The sequence below is a fragment of the Capra hircus genome, chromosome 2 (assembly GCF_001704415.2).
Source record: "Capra hircus breed San Clemente chromosome 2, ASM170441v1, whole genome shotgun sequence".
Lineage (NCBI taxonomy): Eukaryota > Metazoa > Chordata > Mammalia > Artiodactyla > Bovidae > Capra > Capra hircus.
Genome location: NC_030809.1, coordinates 69,993,462 through 70,014,235, shown reverse-complemented (window position 1 = coordinate 70,014,235; position 20,774 = coordinate 69,993,462). Strand labels below are relative to the sequence as shown.

The window sequence follows — 20,774 nt, the reverse complement described above, 5'->3', positions numbered from 1 at the left end:
GTGTTCTTATTTAGTAAACAGTCAAATCTGAATAAAAGGCAAACTCACTAGTCTTTCTCTAAATCTTTAGTATCTTATGCCTATATTATTTTTTGGATGCTCAGTCATGTCTGACTCTTTGCCACCCCATGGACTGCAGCACACCAGGCCTCCCTGTCCCTCACCATCTCCAAGTTACATGCTCAACTCATGTCCATTGAGTTGGTGATGCCATCCAACTACCTTGCCACATCTCCCTGCCTGTACTCTCTTTGACTCTTAAGCAACAGCTGCTCTTTCAAATGTCTTCCTCTATTTTGAGCATGGATAAGGTGCTGAAAAGCATGAGAAATATGAGCATAATACAAAGAAATCGATAAGGTTAGGAATCTTCACACATTTAACTTAATCATGTCTGACACTGAAAACAAAGTCATATTTTATTGCCTAAAAGGAGTGCTCTTTGGCAAACCGGGATAGCAATCTGATTTGTGAACGATGCTTATTCATCATCTGTGGGGCTCTGCTTGGTGTGCCAGCCAAGGGAACACAGCTGACCTAACAAAATACCTTGAGTTGCATCCATCAACATCAGTTGTATTGTGTAAAATCACTGAAGCAAGGGGAGTTTACATTGGTCAACCAGAAAATATGGGTTCCTCCCTTGTCTTCCCTTGTTTCCATTGGCAATTAGGGGAGAGGCTGCTCAGTGATAGCCAAGAGGGTAAATTCTTCTTTTGCTTTTATGCAACCTTGTTTGTTTTAACAATCACTGCTTGGGTTTCTGAAGTTAGGGAGAGAATAGAGAGGATAAAACATCACAAGACAATTTTTTTTCATTTTCATTTTATTTTACTGGGATAGAGTTGCTCTATACTGCTATGTCAGTTTCAGCTATACAGCAAAGTTAATCATCCATACATATACATATATCTACTCTTTTTTTTTTTTTATTTCCTTCCCATGTTGGTCACAAAAGAGCACTGAGTAGAGTTCCTAGTTCTATACAGTCGGTTCTCATTAGCTATCCATTTTATGCAATTTGAAATTTGTTGCCACAAGCATGATTTCTCTGAATGAGGTATAACTATGGCAGTCTAAGATATCCCATGGAAAAGACTTTGTGCCTTTGTGTCTCAGTGATGGGTGGACATGATTTTCAATTATACTGATGAAGTCATCTTTCCCAAGCTATAAATAGCTATTCCCTTTTCTTTGACTCTCCCCCTTTGATATTGTATAATTTGCTTACCCTTTAGAATATTTAGATCCCCTGGAGAAGGAAATGGCAACCCACTCCAGAATTCTTGCCTGGAAAACCCCATGGACAGAGGAGCCTGGTGGGATATACTGAGCGACTTCACTTCACTTTAGAATATTTACTTTGAGAAATAGTCCACAGTTGCACTCCCCTTTCCTTAGTTTGAGTTGGGGACCCTTTTTCAGGGTTTCCTTTGGACTCTGTGATTAGCTCTATCATAGCTCTTAACCATGTGGAATGAGATATAGTTATGGTTGTGAAATCAATCTTTAGATAAGAGTTTATTGATTGTCTACTCTAGGACTAGCTCTGTGTAAAATGTGGGGTCACTAAATCCTGGAAGCAGTTTTTCAACCAGGTGACTTTTCAATAATGTCCTGTTTCTCTCTCAATTGAAAAAAGAAAAAGTTTGTGAAAGCCCAGATGGTTTATAGAACATGATGGTTCCAACATATCATGTTCCATCAATCCACCTTTTATCAAAATCTCAATCCAAATGGGAATATTCCCTAATGTCCTACATTGGTACCAAGAGAAGAGCTATTGTCAGGTGTGATTGTTTTTGTTTTCTCAATCATGGTAATTCAATCTCTAAAATATGATCAAGAAGTTACTGTATTAGGCTTTCTGATGCTGACATCATGCTGCACAAAGAAATAAAGACATTTGATCCTGGAGCCAGAGGAATTAGATATTAATAGGAATTTTGGAAATATACAGGGTTCCTAGTCAGAAGGTCAAAAATAAGAAATTAATATCAAACAATAAAGAGGTAAAGTGTTCAGAAATGGAAAGTGGACTGTCAGTGTAAAGTGAGATTATTTCAGGAGCTTCCTTGAAGATGATCTTGGGAAAGGAAGAACACATCCAGCACCATTGGTTCACTCTCAGCCCAAGACATAAGCAATGAAATGGCCACCTCCCATAGGCACACAACCCAGGCACTACACAGATGTAGCTACAGAGTAGATACCAGCTAAGGGATCCATTTGGGTGCTTCTGGAACCCTGTGGAAGGGCAAGTCAGTGAGTTTCACAGGTAATGGGAGAGTCGTTATTCAGTTTCTCAGTCATGTTCACTTTGGGACTCCCATGTACTGCAGCACTCCAGGCTTTCCTGTCCTTTACTATCTCACAGAGCTTGCTCAGACTCATGTTCCTTGAGTAGGTGATGCCATCTCATCCTCTGTCAACTCCTTCTCATCCTCCCTTCCATCTTTCCCAGCATCAGGGTCTTTTCCAGTGAGTCGGCTCTTCGCATCAAGTTGCCAAAGTATTGGAACTTCAGCATCAGTCTTTCCAATGAATATTAAGAATAGATTTCCTTTAGGATTGACTGTCCCTTGCTGTTCAAAGGACTCTCAAGTGTCTTCTCCAGTACCGCAGTTCAAAAGCATCAATTCTTCGATGCTCAGCCTTCTTCATGGTCCAACTCTCACATTCGCACATGACTACCGAAAAAACCACAGCTTTGACTATTCAGATCTTTGTTGGCAAAGTGATATCTCTGCTTTTTAATACACTGTCATTGTGTTTAATATCCAGTAGGTCGCTCAGTGGAAAAGAACCTGTCTGACAGTGCAAGAGACATAAGAAATGTGGGTTCTATCATTGAGTCAGGAAGATCCCCTGGAGGAGGACATGGCAACCCACTCCAATATTCTTGCCTGGGAAATCCTATGGACAGAGGAGTCCATGGGGTTGTAAAGAGTCAGACACAACTTAGCAACTAAACAACAGGTCAGTTAGAAGTGCATGGGATACTTTGGCTGACTGATTAGAAGACCTGACTCACTGAAACAGAAAGACCGTGATGCTGGGCAAGACTGAAGGCAGCAGGAGAAGGGACAACAGAGGATGAAATGGTTGGATGGCATCACCGACTTGATGGACATGAGTTTGAGCAAGCTCTGGGAGTTGGTGATGGACAGGGAAGCCTGGTGTGCTGTAGTTCACAGGGTTGCAAAGAATTGAACATGAGCAACTGAACTGAACTGGGATGCTATCCTCAGGCAAAATACCTTAGAAAATCAACTTTCAGTCACTTTGTGGGAGTGTTATTGCCACAGGGTCTAGCTACTCGTTTCCTGGTTCTAGGTGAGAGAAAAGGCTACCTAAACCTAGCTGGATGATTAATCCAAACTCGGAGATGAAGGCCAGCACAGGGAATGTTCTAATACATCCATGTTATCTCCTCCATCTCCCCATGTAACTGACATCCATGCTCTTCAGGTGGATCTGGATGGGGATGCACTGGCAATAGAGCAATATCAGGCAGGGGAAAGATCAGAGTATTTGTCTCCATCCCCTGCCCTGTCAGCTGGTCCCACTTCTTCCTCTGACCCTTCTCAGGCTCTGCTAAACTCTGCTCCACTTGCCTTCTCTGGCTGAGGGATGCCAATGGCTTGCAACTCCTATTTGGCTCCTTAACTTTGCTCCTATAGGTGTAAATGAATCTCTCGCTATTTTCTTAATACAAACTGTATTGAGAAAACCACCCCACTTTTTTGTTTGTTTTGTTACAAAACATTGAATGATCCACTATTCTCGTTACACTCATTCTTGCCCACTTCAGACCCTTCTCCACATCACAGCACAGTGACCTTTAAGCGCAAATGTGACCAAGTTGCTTTTCTGATTTAAACTCTTCAGACTTCTTGTTGCCCTTTAGAGAAAAGTAACTCAAATATGGTCCCATGGCCTATATGATCCAGCCCCTACCTATGTCTCCTTTTTCACTTTAGCTCTCTCATTCACCTCCAGTTTAATATATATATATATATATATATATATATACACATATATATACATATATATATATATATATATATATATTCAGGTCCTTGAATTTGCCAGGTGACTTCCTGCTTTGAGCATCTTCCTGAATTCTCTCCTCTCCTCAGAATTTCCTCTCTTTTCCTGTCTTTTCCTATCTCTATCTGCAAGTTTACTTTAAGTATTTGATCACAGGGGAAGGTATTCTTGAAACTTCATTCCATTTTTGCCAGAGAAATTTTATTCTCCAGTTAATATGACACATTTAGAACATGGGTTTATATGTTTGTCTCAAAGCACTTATCATTGAGACTTCCCTGGTCGTCCAGCGGTTAAGACTTCACTTTCCAATGTAAGGGGTGCAGATTCAGTCTCTGGTTGGGGAGCTGAGATCCCACGTCTCATGGCAGAAAAAACTGAAACAAAACAGAAAGAATATTGTAACAAATTCAATAAAGACTTTTAAAATGGCCCACCTCAAAAATATTTGTTTAAAATAAGCACTTACCATGGAGTATATTTGTATAATTGCTTTATGTAAAATAAGTTTGTATCTGGGGAGAGTGTTTAATGTGTTTGTTCTCATAATTTGATTCATAGAACTTTGCACAATTCATGGCACATGATTGCCGTTTTATAAATATCTACTGGGTGCAGAATAATAAAGCAAAGTATCTCTAGCTAAAGCCAACCAGAATGACAAAAGCAAAACAAAGGCCATATGAATGAGGCTGTAACAACAGTGAGAGAAGCCTTCTATGATTATTATCTAAATATTCTGTGTGAGTTAAAGTGAAGAGTTGTTTGAGGAGTTTGAGAATAAACATAGCCCATAGTCAAAGAAAAGGGGCTCATTCAAAAACATTTAGCTGCTCTCAGGTCAATGGCAGGTCTTGAATTCCATTTTTCATGAGTGTCCGCAATAAAACCTCAGAGCACAAGCCAATAACTCAGCTACTCAAATCCCCTCCAGGGTTTCTTCCAAGTCACTCTGCTGACCTCAGCTCATCATTTTCATATAATGATTGCAGCAGAAGCATCCATGGAAGTTCTGTCTTCAATAAGATAATTAAAAAAGAAACAATCAAGGGCATAATTATAGTATTAATTTTTAAGTTTTGTAGAATCAACAAAACAAGCAAAATATTCTTTGAGTCATGCAGTTTAGCTGTATGGTGAGAAAACAACTGATGGTCAGTGAAAGCTACTGGAAAATCTGTATTATTCACTTTTTATATAATATGAACATCTGTTCCCAAATAATTTACTCATGTCAATTAATGAAAAGCAGATATAATTTAATCGAAACCTCATTATAGAAACTCTTTCATTCAGTAATTCTGGGAAGTGGGGACAAAGATAGTCTATGGGGAAAAAAGAATTCAGCTATACTATGAGAGCAAATTGCCTTCTGCTATAGATTAGAATGCCTTTTCCTTGATGATACATCCATTCACTCAATATTTATTGATCTCCTTCTATATTCTAAGCACTGTGCTTGTCACTAGGGCAGGAGCAGGAAGAGGAATAAATAAACTGTGATACTGTTAAGCAACTATACTCCAATAAAATTAATTTTAAAAATAAAGTGTGATACTTAACACGGAGAAGGCAACCACATCCTACCTTCCTCCATGGTCCCATTCACCCTTGGAGGCCTTTCCTAAATACTCCTCTCTTCAAGAATCTCGACTTCTACAACATACTGCATTTGTCACAAATAACCTCTTTTTTGACAATGATGAGGAAATAAGTATTTACTATATTATGTAAAATATGAGCAAATAGAGGTTCATAATAGGATCAGTGGATCCAAATGCAAAGAGCTTTGAAAAATGTATGATGTTTGTTTTTACTTTTACAAATTATGATATATGATATATGTTATATGATATATGAAATGTGTACACAGTTTATGAATAATAGAGCAACCACTTATCCAACCACTACCGAACTTAAAAACTACAATATGGCCAGTGTTTTAGAAGCTTTCTCGATTGCATCTTCTTGTCAACTCGCCAGAAGTACTTTTTACCTGGACTTTTGTTAATTATTTCTTGCTTCATTGCCAATATATTTGCCAATATAATTATCTGCAAATGAAATGCAGATTATTTTTGAAATTTGAGTAGCTATGTAAGAAAAGGGCAAACTTCCGCTCTTCCTTGAAGGTTCTCAGGAGAAGACAAATAGAACCGAATCTGAGCAATCACTTGGCTTCACCTTTACTGGAGTAAGGGTGGCATGAATCTCCTCTTCAGGGCACGTGGCAGGATTAAGGCGTAGACAAGGTACCGGACATCCTGCAGGAACATGACCAGGGGAGTTGGTGACTCTGTATTATTTTCTACTCCTGATTGAATTGTGCTCTTCCTACAGCTCTCAGGAGTGGACCAAAGAACATTTCTGTGAAGCAAAATGAGTCTCTTCAACTGATCTAGGATGTATGACAGTTGGAAGAGCAGAAATTTTATCAGCACAGTGTCGAGGTAAACCAAGACCAGCTACAAATTAGGATCAGACTTACCTGGACATTTTATTCTCTTGTAAAAAGTAGAAGGATGGCATTGGCATCTTAGAGATGACAGTCCTTGGGTTGTCTGTCTTTTGGCGTACTTTGGTATAAACCCAACCCTACTGGTTGTCCTCCAGATCTATTGCACAGCAGTCCTATGGAGGTATTAATTACATGCTTTGATTTTCTCATCCTTTCTCCCATGTTGGATGACCTATTTTCCATGTCATCTTCTTTTTGGTTTATTTTCTTTCTCTCTCTTCTTTTTTTTTCCTTTCTGTTTTTTTTTTTTTTTTGCACAAGGTGGAACTCATATTGCAGTAATTCAATAAAAAAGAATGAGAGGGAAGTATATTTTTTAACCTTGCATGTTTGAAAATATCTTTATTATAGCATTATAGCAATTTCTACTAGATTAGATAGAAATAAATTTCCTTCAGAATGTTACAGGCATTCTTCCAAAGGTGTTTGCTTTCAGAGTGATTGTTGAGAAACCTGCTGTCATCTCCAGCCTCTATTCTTTGTCCAAGTTTATTCTTTCCCCCACTTTTGAAGCTTATACAAATAGATCATTCCACTGTGCTGGGCACTCATGCAGTTTTTACATCTAAAAATTCTTGTCATCCATTTCCAGGAATTTTTCTCGAGTTATTTTCTTAATGATTTTCTCCCATCTGTTTTTATTATCATTTTTTCCCCTAGAACATCTATTATTTGGATGTAATCAACCAATTTTCTAATTTTCTATTTTAGATCTCTTTTCCTCTAGCTTTAAAGTATATTCTCTTTACTTTATCTTAAAATTTTAATGCCGAGATTTCCATTTTATTTTCTGTTTATGTTTCGTATTACTAAGAATTTGTTTTAACTTACATGAATATTTTTTCTTGTATTTTATCTCTGTGCTTCTTTCATGTCTGTATTATCTTCCTAAGACTACAAATATTTCCTTTTGTTTTGCTTTTATTATGGTCTCTATTTTCTCCAAGCTGCTTTTACATTTTTTTATCACATTGATCTCTGTATTCCATGAGAGGGACTTCTCTAACTTAGAAGTTTTCCTTTAATTCTGGTGTCTGGTGAATGAGGTTTCCTCTTCATGGTTGCGAATAGAAAAAAGAAGGTTATGTATGTGAATCTGGTTGACCAACAGGTCATCAACTCAGAGCTCTTGCTTAGGAGGATGCTCAGTATTTTGGGGACTTCCTTCTTGTGCTGGTCAGATTTCCCTGGGAAGACCTTGCCCACAGTCCTCTCCCACAGTCCTCTCAGAGCCATGGAAATCTGACTGCCAGGGCTCTTCAGGAAACTGACTCGAGATTGCAACAGCCAGCATTCTTGTGCATAGTCACTTATGTCCTTTGTTTTTAGGATAGTGTCCATACTCTTGTTGTACTTCCAAACCCAGAGACCCTGTGTTTTACTTTCTTGAAGGGAATAAGCTTCCAGAATTTTATGGTGTGGCAAAAATCTCCCAGGATCAAGGGGCTGGAGTGAATGAGAAGTTGTGAGATTCACTGGATTCTCAAACTACTTCAGCTATATACCTTATCTTACTTTAGCCTCTTCTTGCTTCCTCACTGTCCCTCTCCCAACCCTGCAGTTTCAAAGTTGTCTGGGTGGGGGTGGCATTTTTTTGACCTTCTTGATGAGCCCGTTATGTAACTTGTGTTGGTTTTCAGTTTTTCTTCAGTACTGACTTAGGAGTTAGCTTTCTCAGTTCTGCTAAGTTTTCTTTTCCTCATTTGCTTTTTAGCTTCCAGAATTGTGTTTCTATCATTTCCTTTTCTGTTGTGCCCATGTGTGTGGCTTTACAAACAAAATTCATTTACTATAAACATAGTGGACTTCACGAGGGAACAGCATTAATTGCATGTGTTTAATCTGCTATCTTGACCCATAGTTCAGTTGATGTAGTTTTAATGTTAAGCCTTTACCCATTCAACAAATATCTCCTGATTTCTATTAAGTAAGGAGTAACATTATCTTGCTTCCATAAATCTAAGGCAATTTTTTGTACCATAAAGATACACTTTCCTTTTTATATTTAAGATAGTCAAGTTTTCTAGCAGTAAAACTACTAGGCAAAAATGGGGAATACTAGATAAATTGAGAAAAGTAGGTCAATTCTCATCTCTTTTTTGAATTGGGATATAGTTCCTTCACAATGTGGTATAAAAAGTGAATCAGCTATATGTATGTATGTATGTATGTGTGTGTGTGTATATATATATATATACATATATATCCCTTCCCTCTTGAGCCTTCCTCTCACTCCCCAGTCCCACCCATCAAGGTCATCACAGAACACTTAGCTGAGCTCCTTGTGCTATAAAGCAGGTTCCCACTTAGTTATGTATTTCACACATGGCAGTGCACTTACAGCAGTCCCAATCTTCCAATTCATCCCTCTGCCCCTTGCGTCCACACATCTGTTCTCAATATCTGTGTCTCTATTCCTGACCTGCAAATAGGTTCATCTGTACAACTTTTCTTATGCCAAATAGAACTAAAGATATGACCCAGCAATTCCATTGCTGGGCATATACCCTAAGGAAACCATAATTGAAAATGACACACACACCCCAATGTTCATCACAGAACTATTTACAATAGTTAGGACACGGAAGCAACCTAGATGTCCTTTGACAGATGAATAGATAAAGAAGCTGTCATACATATACACAATGGATTATTACTCAGCCATAAAAAAGAATGTACTTGAATCAGTTATAATGAGGTAGATGAACCTAGAGCCTATTTTATAGAGTGAAGTCAGGAAGAGAAAGACAAATCTCATATATTAACTAATACATATGGAATCTAGAAAAATGGTACTGATGAACTTGTCTGCAGGGCAGCAGTGGTGATGCAGACATTGAGAACAGACTTTTGGATACAGTTGGGGGAAAGTGGGATAAATTGAGAGAGTAGCACTGAAATATACTACCATATGTAAAATTAGATAGCCAGTAGAAATCTACTGTATGACACAGGGAGCTCAAATCCAGTGCTCTTTGATAACCTAGAGGGGTGGGATGGAGTGGGAGGTGAGGGGGAGTTTGAAGAGGGAGGGGATATACCTATACCTACGGCTGATTCATGTTGATATATGGCAAAAACCAACACAGTAGTATAAAGCAATTATACTCAATTAGAAATTAATAAATTTTAAAAAGAGTAAAGAAAACACCATTTAAAAAGACACTTGCATCCCAATGTTCATAGCAGCATTATTTACAATATCTAGGACATGGAAGCAACCTAAATGACCATCAACAGATGCATGGATGAAGAAGATGTGGTACACATATGCAACGGGATAATACTTGACCATAGAAAAGGAGAAAACTGGATCATTTGTAGAGATATGGATGGACCTAGAGTCTGTCATACAGAGTGAAGTAAGTCAGACAGAGATAAACCTCTTTACCTCTTAATTCCATTCATATCTTAGTAGCTTCCCCTTCAACTGTATTACTAGAGTATGATATAAACAGATTAAAATATTTTCTACACTAATTGTTTTTTCCTGCAGTGTTAAAAGAATTACTAAACCAGGGACTAGTCCTTAATCACTTCCTATCTCACACTCCCAGATCCAAGCATTCACTAAATTTAGATTATCTTACCTTCTGAATATCTCTTGCATCTGTTCTGTCAAATGAAAAAAAACTAAAATGATTTAGTAATGAGTTTGATGTTATTTATTCAGGGAAAAGCAATCCATGGGCTGGGGGGTACAGGGCCTTGTAGGGAGTGGAGCACTCCTTCTGATAGATTTGGGCACAAATGAGTTTTCTACACTGTGAGGCAAAGCAATATGGACACAGAATGATTGGCTAGGCAGTCAGGGACCTCACTGTAAGGTTCAGTTCAGTTCAGTTCAGTCACTCAGTCGTGTCCGACTCTTTGTGACCCCATGAACTGCAGCACACCAGGCCTCCCTATCCATCATCAACTCCCAGAGTTCATTTAAACTCATGTCCATTGAGTTGGTGATGCCATCCAGCCATCTCATACTCTGTCATCCCCTTCTCCTCCTGCCTCCAATCCCTCCCAACATCAGAGTCTTTTCCAATGAGTCAACTCTTCACATGAGGTGGCCAAAGTATTAGAGTTTCAGCTTTAGCATCAGTCCTTCCAGTAAACACCCAGGACTGATCTCCTTTAGGATGGACTGGTTGGATCTTCTTGCAGTCCAAGGGACTCTCAAGAGCCTTCTCCAATGCCATAGATCAAAACCATTAATTCTTTGGCACTCAGCTTTCTTCACAGTCCAACTCTCACATCCATACATGACCACTGGAAAACCATAGCCTTCACTAGATGGACCTTTGTTGGCAAAGTAATGTCTCCAGTTTTTAATATGCTGTCTAGGTTGGTTGTAACTTTCCTCCCAAGGAGTAAGTGTCTATTAATTTCATGGCTGCAGTAACCATCTGCAGTGATTTTGGAGCCCCCCAAAATAAAGTCTGACACTGTTTCCTCTGTTTCCCCATCTATTTCCCATGAAGTGTTGGGACCGGATGCCATGATCTTAGTTTTATGAATGTTGAGCTTTAAGCCAGCTTTTACACTCTCCTCTTTCACTTTCATCAAGAGGCTTTTTAGTTCCTCTTCAGTTTCTGCCATAAGGGTGATGTCATCTGCATATCTGAGGTTATTGATATTTCTCCCAGCAATCTTGATTCCAGCTTGTGCTTCTTCCAGCCCAGCATTTCTCATGATGTACTCTGCATATAAGTTAAATAAGCAGAGTGACAATATACAGCCTTGATGTACTCCTTTTCCTATTTGGAACCAGTCTGTTGTATCATGTCCAGTTCTAACTGTTGCTTCCTAACCTGCATATAGATTTCTCAGGAGGGAGGTCAGGTGGTCTGGTATTCCCATCTCTTTCAGAATTTTCCACAGTTTATTGTGATCCACACAGTCAAAGGCTTTGGCATAGTCAATGAAGCGGAAATAGATGTTTTTCTGGAACTCTCTTGCTTTTTCGATGATCCAGTGGATGCTGGCAATTTAATCTCTAGTTCCTCGGCCTTTTCTAAAACCACCTTGAACATCTGGAATTTCACAGTTCATGTATTGCTGAAGCCTGACTTGGAGAATTTTGAGCATTACTTTACTAGTGTGTGAGATGAGTGCAGTTGTACGGTAGTTTGAGCATTCTTTGGCATTGCCTTTCTTTGAGATTGGAATGAAAACTGACCTTTTCCAGTCTTGTGGCCACTGCTGGGTTTTCCAAATTTGCTGGCATATTGAGTGCAACACTTTCACAGCATCATCTTCCAGGATTTGAAATAGCTCAACTGGAATTCCCATCATCTCCACTAGCTTTGTTCATTATGATTATACAGTGGAAGTGAGAAATAGATTTAAGGGACTAGATCTGATAGACAGAGGGCCTGATGAACTACGGACGGAGGATTTGTGACATTGTACAGGAGACAAGGATCAAGACCATTCCCATGGAAAAGAAATGCAAAAAAGCAAAATAGCTGTCTGGGAAGGCCTTACAAACAGCTATGAAAAGAAGAGAGGCGAAAAGCAAAGGAGAAAAAGAAAGATATAAGCATCTGAATGCAGAGTTCCAAAGAATAGCAAGGAGAGATAAGAAAGCCTTCCTCAGTGATCAATGCAAAGAAATAGAGGAAAACAACAGAATGGGAAAGACTAGAGATCTCTTCAAGAAAATTAGAGATACCAAGGGAATGTTTCATGCAAAATTGGGCTCGATAAAGGGCAGAAATTGTATGGACCTAACAGAAGCAGAAGATATTAAGAAGAGGAGGCAAGAATACACAGAAGAACTGTACAAAAAAGATCTTCACAACCAAAATAATCACGATGGTGTGATCACTCACCTAGAGCCAGACATCCTGGAATGTGAAGTCAAGTGGGCCTTAGAAGCATCACTACAAACAAAGCTAGTGGAGGTGATGGAATTCCAGTTGAGCTATTTCAAATGCTGGAAGATGATGCTGTGAAAGTGCTGCACTGTAAGGTTAGCAGGTTCTATTTTCTGTTAGCTAAAGCTGAGTTGGAGACTTGTGATTTGTATATGTGAAGTTTCCTTGACAATGAGTTATTTCCCTTACGTGCAGCTTGATTTGGGTTCGGATTTGTGACACAGACAGGCCACCGGGTTGGGCTCCATTTTGTGGGCCCCAAAATATAAATTAATATTATCAGTTCTTTCTGTATGTTCACTGCCACCCACCCCTCAAATTCATTTACTGCCTTTCTGCCAGGCTGAATTTCCTCAAATACAAATATGATCATGTCACACTCTTCTGTAAAACTCCCAAATGGATTGTTATTGCTTATTCAAGTACAAACTTAAGAGCAACATGGTGATAGCTGAAAGAACATTCCCACAAGGCTCTTCAACCTCATTTTCAACTGTGGCCTTCCTGGCACCAGGACTTTGGTGAGTTCACACACATTTTTGTGTTTGCATATTTACGTTCATTTTTTTCTCAGAGACATCCTTCGAGACCTGCTTCGGTATCTCTCACCAACCCTCCCAAAGTTGGGCTTGGAGTTCCTTCTCCAAACTTCCAAGCACTCTGCCCCATTCCAAGATTCCAACCTGCATTGCCATTTATTGCCTATGTTTCCATAACCCTATTAGAACGGTCCTATTTTTCTATTCTGCATGTCCTATATACTATCTGACACTTAGTAAAGTGTTTCCTGCTATGATAATATTGAAACTGAGGGCCACCGACCAAAATCATATATATATTTTTTTCCCTTAAGGGGCCATTTTACCCACTTCTATAATTATTTGAGCCATTTTGATTTGACATCCACTCGCTGGCCTCGGACTGAAGTAACATTTTTTTTTTTTTTTTTTTGCTAATAAACTCTTTAACCTCTTTGGGCTGCAATTATGTCATTTTTATAGGTATTTTATAAGATCGCTATAATTCAACTCTAAGAATTCTATTTTCTTTATAATCTCTCTGCCCTTTTCTGCCCCTTTCCATACATGTACCCACTTTTCTGGTGTCTCCAAACTAAAGCTTACTCTCAGCAAGCTGTCAGCAACTCCATTCAAGATTTTAGCTAATAATTTCAGATATACTCTCATATGTATTTGCATTACTAGACTAGACAGAACTTTGGATGTCTGAAAAGTCTGATAAATCCCAAAGGTCGAAGCTTCCTATGGAAGGAGGATTTTATAATGCCTGTTAGGTTGTTGGACAAAGATACTCCACCAGGTACCCCTCCCCTCATCACCTAATTGACCTGAGAGCATGTCTTAGGCGTTTGCATGAGTTGTAAACTATTGTCTCCGATTCCTGTTGCTTGTTTCAAAATTTTATGTCAACCAGTGTCCCTGGGGATGAAAACTAGGTAAAAATGGTTGACTTGCCTCTCATGAGATCTGAAGAATACAGACTTACTTTAGTGAGCTTATTCAGTGAATACCAAGCACCTAGAAAGGTAAACTGATTACTGATATGAAGCAGTTAGGATCTCTTAGGAGAACAGAAATTCGTATGCATTGAGAGAGAAAAGAAAAAAAAAAGCAGTTGTTTTTTTCTGTAACAGGAAAACATCTTAGTGGAAAGAGATTGTTCACATTTTCAAGTCAGCAAACTTCCTTCACAGCCACATCATGCATCAAACTGAGAAGGGAGAAGGGAGGCTTTCTTTTTTGTTTTTTTGTTTTGTTTTTTTTTTTTTTTTTTTTTTTTTTTTGGTCCCTGATGTGCACAAGGAAGGCCCCTTGAGATAAATGATCTTGGAGCAGGGAAGATCATATTAGCAATAATAACAACAATGCATCAGTGATTTTCAAATGCATCTGTGAGACAGAGTATGCTTTATAAAGGACATTCACTTCTATTCCATCTCATCTGATCATTATGACAACCCCAGGAGGCAGGTACAGTGAGTACTACTATCACTATTTTACACGTGAGAATCCTGAACTGTGGAGGAGATAGGGTTCTTTGTGCAGAATCACAGAGCTAGTTTGTAGCAGCTTTGGAGCCAGAGTCCAGATTTTCTGAGAAATATTGTCACATAAATAGAGTATCTGCACTGCCTGCACACAGAAATGTCCAGGACACGGAGTAAGCCCAAGCCTGCCTCTCATTTGGGAGTTCAAGTCAGTGGCTCTGGAGATGTTCAGATTCACATGGAAGTTCTCAGAAGAGGACAGCAGTGCAAACTGGGAAATTCCTTGGCAGTGGTTTATCAACACCTGTGACCTGTCTTAGCTAGAAGAATCAGTGCCTTTCTTTTCCTGTGTTAGCTGCTGGGCTTGTAAATTTACAGAGAGAAATTAAAGATTTGTTTGATGGACTTAGAGGAATTCCAAATAATTTCACTTATTTGTGCAAAGAAGAGCATCAGTGGCCTGGCTTCTGGGGGTATTACCTGGTGTTCTTGATCTAGTATCCAAAGAATCTGCTTATTCTATTGGGTGAAAGAAGAAGAAGCGTTGTCCAATTTTTTAACTTACCATGAACTCCCCTGCGTTTTTATCCTATCAGCTTAGAATCCAGGTTCGTCAGTTTTGGAGTTATAGTAAGAATCCTTCATTGAAAAGGGCAGGGAATTGAGATTCAGAAAGATGAAGGACTCACCCAAAGTCAAGAGAGTTAGTTAACATCAGAGATGAGACTAGAATCAACAGGCATAATAATAGTTTCTAGCTACCCTTTTCTTAGCATCTACTGTGTCCTTGCTACTGTGATATGTACTTACTTATCTGTCACTATATTGACTCTCATGCCTCAAAATTGAAGGCTCTTATTCCCATGTTTTTGTCTGAAATCTGAGTCCTTAACATAACAAATTTATATCTTGTTTCTGCTACAGTCTGGTGTGGATCAGTGGGTGACAGGTGGGGTGTAGGGGCTCACTCTCTTGTAGTCACTAAAGACCCAGAATGAGAGAGTTTTCAACTGCCAATAGATGACCCACATGAAGCACACACTTCCATGTTTGCTGGAGTAGGAGGGGGACACACAGAGAACTCTTACCTAGCTCCGTACTTGGGCTCATAAGAGTGTCCCTTCACTTTGGTTCATGACTCCTCCACCAAATCAGTCATATGGACCAGTCAATCTCCACAGAGCAGCCAGAGTGATGTTTCTAAATTATACATCTTGTTACTTCCCAACTCTGATGGAAATACTACTTCACTTCTATCACCTTAAGCTAAAACCAAGCTGTTGCATAATACCTTTGACCTTATTTAATCTGTCCCATTCCATCCTCAGGCCACTATCCACAAACTCATATTATTTCCTCACATGTGCTGAAAGTCCTTGACTATTTCAAGCACTTCCTTGGCTCAGGATCTTTCTACATGTTCTCTTTTCTCCCTTGTCCCTGTACTTTCCCTCTGCTTGGCTCATTTTCTTATATTCTTTAAGTTTCAACATCAGTGTCATCTTTGACCACCTGTAAGTTCTCTGTGAATCCAACTGTTGTCATTTCATGAGGGGCCTCTGAAGAGCTCTGGTACCATAGTCCTTTATGCTTCAGTGCAAAGAAGAATTCAGCAAGAGCAAAATAGTAGATAAGAAGTGATTTATTAGAATAGGATGCTTCTGAGGTTTATAAGTGGGCAGATGAGGAATGCCATGCCCCTAGTGAGCTGATTTTATAATCAAAGGAAAAGTGGGGAAGGGGAGATCTCCTTTGTCTTTCTTGAGTAGACGCCATGTTTTCATCATTAGGTCATTTTCCAGGTTGTGCAGGGGAGTTTTCTTGTCTCTGCATGGTCAAACTAGGTCCACAAATGATTATTTTTAATGTGTGCAGGGAGCATGTCCTAGGGATCATTAACTTACTGAGTCTACTAGGCAGGATGTGGGTCTCATGCTACCATTGATTTATTGTTTGGGGGCATGTCCTGTGCTTCTGTTGCATGGTTTTGTTGCTAAGCAAGACTGCTTGGTTTCGTGGTTAAGCAGACCTACTTTCTCAGGTATTCATTAACTTACAGGTCTCCCGTATCTTTCTACTTACAATCCTCGAGTGGGATTAACTATTTAATCACCTATTTCATCCCCTCATTCTGTCCCTATCACCTGTTCATAGAGATTGTGGCTGTTTTATTTTGATTATATATTAGTACGTCATGCAAGACCTGGCAGAAAGAAGATACTCAATAAATATTTGTAAAATGATTACACGCAAGAGTGAATGAACAGTTATTGTATGTATCTCACATACAATACTATACTTTGTCTTCAAAAGCACAGTGACGTAGGCATAGCAGCTAAATCACTTAGGATAGGAACTGTGTATAATAAGTTTTTAGTAATGTTCTTGTGAGAATGATGGCTATTTTGTAGGTAATGATAATTCCATGCATTTCTAACTCATTACCTGCCTACTGCACCTTGTCAAAGAATAATATATTTTTATCTTTTTGAATGTTAAAGTACACAATAGAAGTGGAAACCTAAGCTTTGAGTGATAGAATGTGGAACATATTTGTAAAGGCAGATACCATACATTCAGCTTTTTTCATAAAAATGATGGAGTGATAATATTTTCAAATAAAAAAATCAAGTATAGTTTTTCAAGTGATTTTTGTGTCATGTTCAAGAGTAGAGAAACATCTAATAAGAGGAGTTTTGACACCATTGTATTGACATATCTAGGCCAAGTCGATGGTTGGGAAGGACAATGACATGGAATATATGTAATTAGAACTCTCATGGAAATTCCCAGACAGATAATTATCACCTAGTTAGAACTCAACAGAATAAAAAGTCTCTGGAAGTTTGGTAAGCCTATTTTAAAAGGTTACCAGTGAACAATGCATCAGTCATGGTAAGAATTCTATGTGCATACATTTATTTTAAACCTGGAATATTTTGTATAAACTTGATCAAGTTAACACATCCTCTCTAAAAAGCCTTTTGGAAATTCTTTAAGTTCTACTTGCCATGATTTTAAAATCATTTAGAGAGGTAATTTCACTGGAATAATTAAAGTAAAACTCATTACTGAGTTTTCTTAGCAATGTAACTTTTAGATGAAGTCATACTAAATATTTCCCTGTCTATTACAGCCATCTCCTTAATAACATTTGTCAGCATACATTATACACTAAAATTATTTATGATATTTTATTATTGCTGACTTTGATTGAATTACATTGGAGTTTAAAAGAAAAGGCACATAACCAGAGAGGGTCACAAACACTTGGTTATAGTACAGTTCTGTGAAAGGGCATCTTTCCCCTTGTCTCTGCTTCTGTTTCCACCTGCTTCCCCACTTCTAAAACCAGACATAAAATTGTATTGAGCCATCTATTCTGTGTGTGTGTGTGTGTGAATAAATGTGTAATCTATTCTTAATCCCATCTTCAGAAAATGCTGTGGGCTGTCCTCAAAAATTTGCTCCTGAAAATAACAAACCCTCTTAGTCACAAATTAACCCCAATCTGTTTTGTTTGTGTGTTTTTTTGTTTTTTGTTTGTTTGTTTTGTTTTGTTTTGTTTTTGCCCTTGGCCCTGCTGTGCAGCTTATGGAATTTTAATTCCCTGACCAGGGATTGAACCTGGGTCCTTGTCAGTGAGAGCACAGAGTCTTCACCATTGGACCACCAGAGAATTCCCTTTGGTTTTTTATAAATACTTACATGGCCGTCTCCTCCTCTAGGTCTTTAAGAGGTGAATATGTCCATCAAGAATGTTTCAAACTAGAACTCAGAACCTTCTGAAAGGAGCTGTTTGCCCATTTGGAGAATATCTTCTCCGGTGGATGATATGACTTCTAACGGAGACTAAGTGACAGTTTCTCCCAACCACTGTATTTATTTATTTATTTTTAATATACAGGAATCTAATAGTCACCTTTTCTAAAACTTAGAATTCTCCTTATACTCCCAGGCCATGTTTAAGATTTCTGGCTGTCTGGGATGTTGTATCACTTGTATTCTGCTCAGTGGTTTTTGTGATGGTGCAGGCAGGTGGTCAGCACTGGGAGGTGCGCATTGCTGGCCCATCCTCTCTCTTCGGTGACACCCACTCCCTCAGTGGGGAGCCCACTCTGGAGCTACCAGGCACTCCACACCCTCCTGGTTCACAGCTACCCTATTTATTAAATGTCCCTTCAAGAAAACACAGGGCAAATTCCTCCTCTCGATATACAGATAGATCATCAGATTTTATATTCCAGCCTTCCTAAGGCATTTGAGTAATTACAGAACTCTAAACTTTAAGTCAAAAGAATTAATCTTTGTCATTTACAATCAGAAAAAATGAAAACAATTTAAAATACTCACATATAGGGAATTAAGTAAATGACATGCACATGATGTTATGTTACTACATATTAAAATTACATTTACAAGATGTTTTCAATTTTTAATATAAAATTTTACATATTTTAAACTTGTAGAATTTTAATGGCAAGAAAATGCTTATGTCATGTGTTGAGCAAACAACAGGAAACAGTACAGTAAGATGAAAGCTATTTAAAATATCAGGAGAGGAGGAGGCAGCAGCCGGGAGGCCGAGGGGGAGCAGAGGGGGGCCGGGGGAGGGGTCCGCAGGAAAGAAAAGAGAGCCTATTTGCTGTGGGAAATGGATTGGAAAAGAGAAAGCAGTGGTAGAGCTCTTGGGAGAGTGTTGCAGAAGCCCAGGTCACCTTCTAGGAATCAGGCGTTGGTGGAAGAAGCTCAGGAGACTGTGAGGCCAGAGTGGTGAATGTCATTGTCAAGTCCACAGGAGTCCTGGGAGAGCCCGGAGGGAGAGGGCTGGAAAGATGCGGGCCTGCAACCTTGAGGAGGAGTGCTTTCAAACCAGCGCGGGGCCAGCCACAACCTTGACTGTCCTGGGAATCTGGCCAGAAACCTGAGCGGGACGAAATGCAGAGCACAGCGCCATGGACACGAGGCCCCAGGAGAGCAGGAAGGGGCCCCCCGCCCAGGGACATGCCCCCGGCGGCGGGGCTGCTGTTCTCCATGGCCCTCATGAACGTCCTCCTCTGCCTCGGCCTCGACCAGCTCTTCATCTTGCTCCCGCGCTCCGCGGAGGACCCTGGCCACTGCCCACCCCTCCCCCACCCCCCGGCCACTTCAGCTTGGGGCACATGACCAACTGCTCCCCGCGGCTGCCCTCGGAGCAGCTGAGGGCAGACGTGAGGCAGCTGAAGCGTGTCAGGGAAAGAGCCGAGGAAAGAGTGCTTCTGTCCGAGTGAAAAGAACGCAAGGTGGCCCTGTCGAGGCTCACCAGGCTGGAGGTGAGAGACGACCTCCTGCACGGGCTGCTGCAGGCACCGCAGAGCAAGCACGTGGTCACGCTGCTGGACTACTGTGAGAATAACATCGTCCTCACCGAGTACTACCCCTTAGGCTCCCTGGGCAACCTGGAGGTGCCACTGAATCTTTCCAAGTACTGCAACCTGTGGCTGCAGCTGGCCCTGGGCACCGTGGACTTCCTCGACTTTGTGCACCCCAGCCCTTTGGGCACGCTGGTCATGTGCAACTCCAGCAACCTGTCCAAGACACTGTCCCAGTACCTGCTAACCACCAACTTCAACATCGTGCTCAACGACCTGGACACCTTGCCCCTGGTGAACCGCAGCTAAACCTTGGTGAAGTGTGGCCACCAGGAGCTTTTGGGGACTTCGTGGCCCCAGAGCAGCTGTGGCCCTTCGGAGAGGAAGACCTTCCAGGACGACCTCATGCCCACCTATGACAAGAAGAGTGACATCTGGAAGATTCCAGAGGTCTCCAGTTTCTTCTGGGGCACGTGGAAGGGAGCGACATGGTCCGATTCCACTTGTTTGATATTCACAAGGTGTGTAAGAGGCCAGGAGCCTGCAGAGACACCCACTGCTCAGAACGTCCTGGACACTTACCAGAAGGTTCTGAATCTAATCAGAGACACCTCAACATCTCAGACAAGAGAGATGCTGTAAAAGCCAGTATGGTCTTTGAGGGGTGGAAATCAGGGAACAGCTGGAAGAGTTGCACCGGTTTTGCCCTGATGTAAGGAAAAGACTCTGATGCTGGGAGGGATTGGGGGCAGGAGGAGAAGGGGACGACAGAGGATGAGATGGCTGGATGGCATCACGAACTCGATGGACGTGAGTCTGAGTGAACTCCAGGAGATGGTGATGGACAGGGAGGCCTGGCGTGCTGTGATTCATGGGGTCGCAAGGAGTCGGACACGACTGAGTGACTGATCTGAACTGAACTGAAGATGTTAGTGGTTCTGGCCCGGGTTCTTCCTCTCTTGACTGCCTGA

At 40.3% G+C, this 20,774-nt stretch overlaps 1 pseudogene; it reads left to right on the top strand.

Moving 5' to 3' along the window:
- On the top strand, nt 19,408–20,445 carry LOC102177670 (annotated as a pseudogene).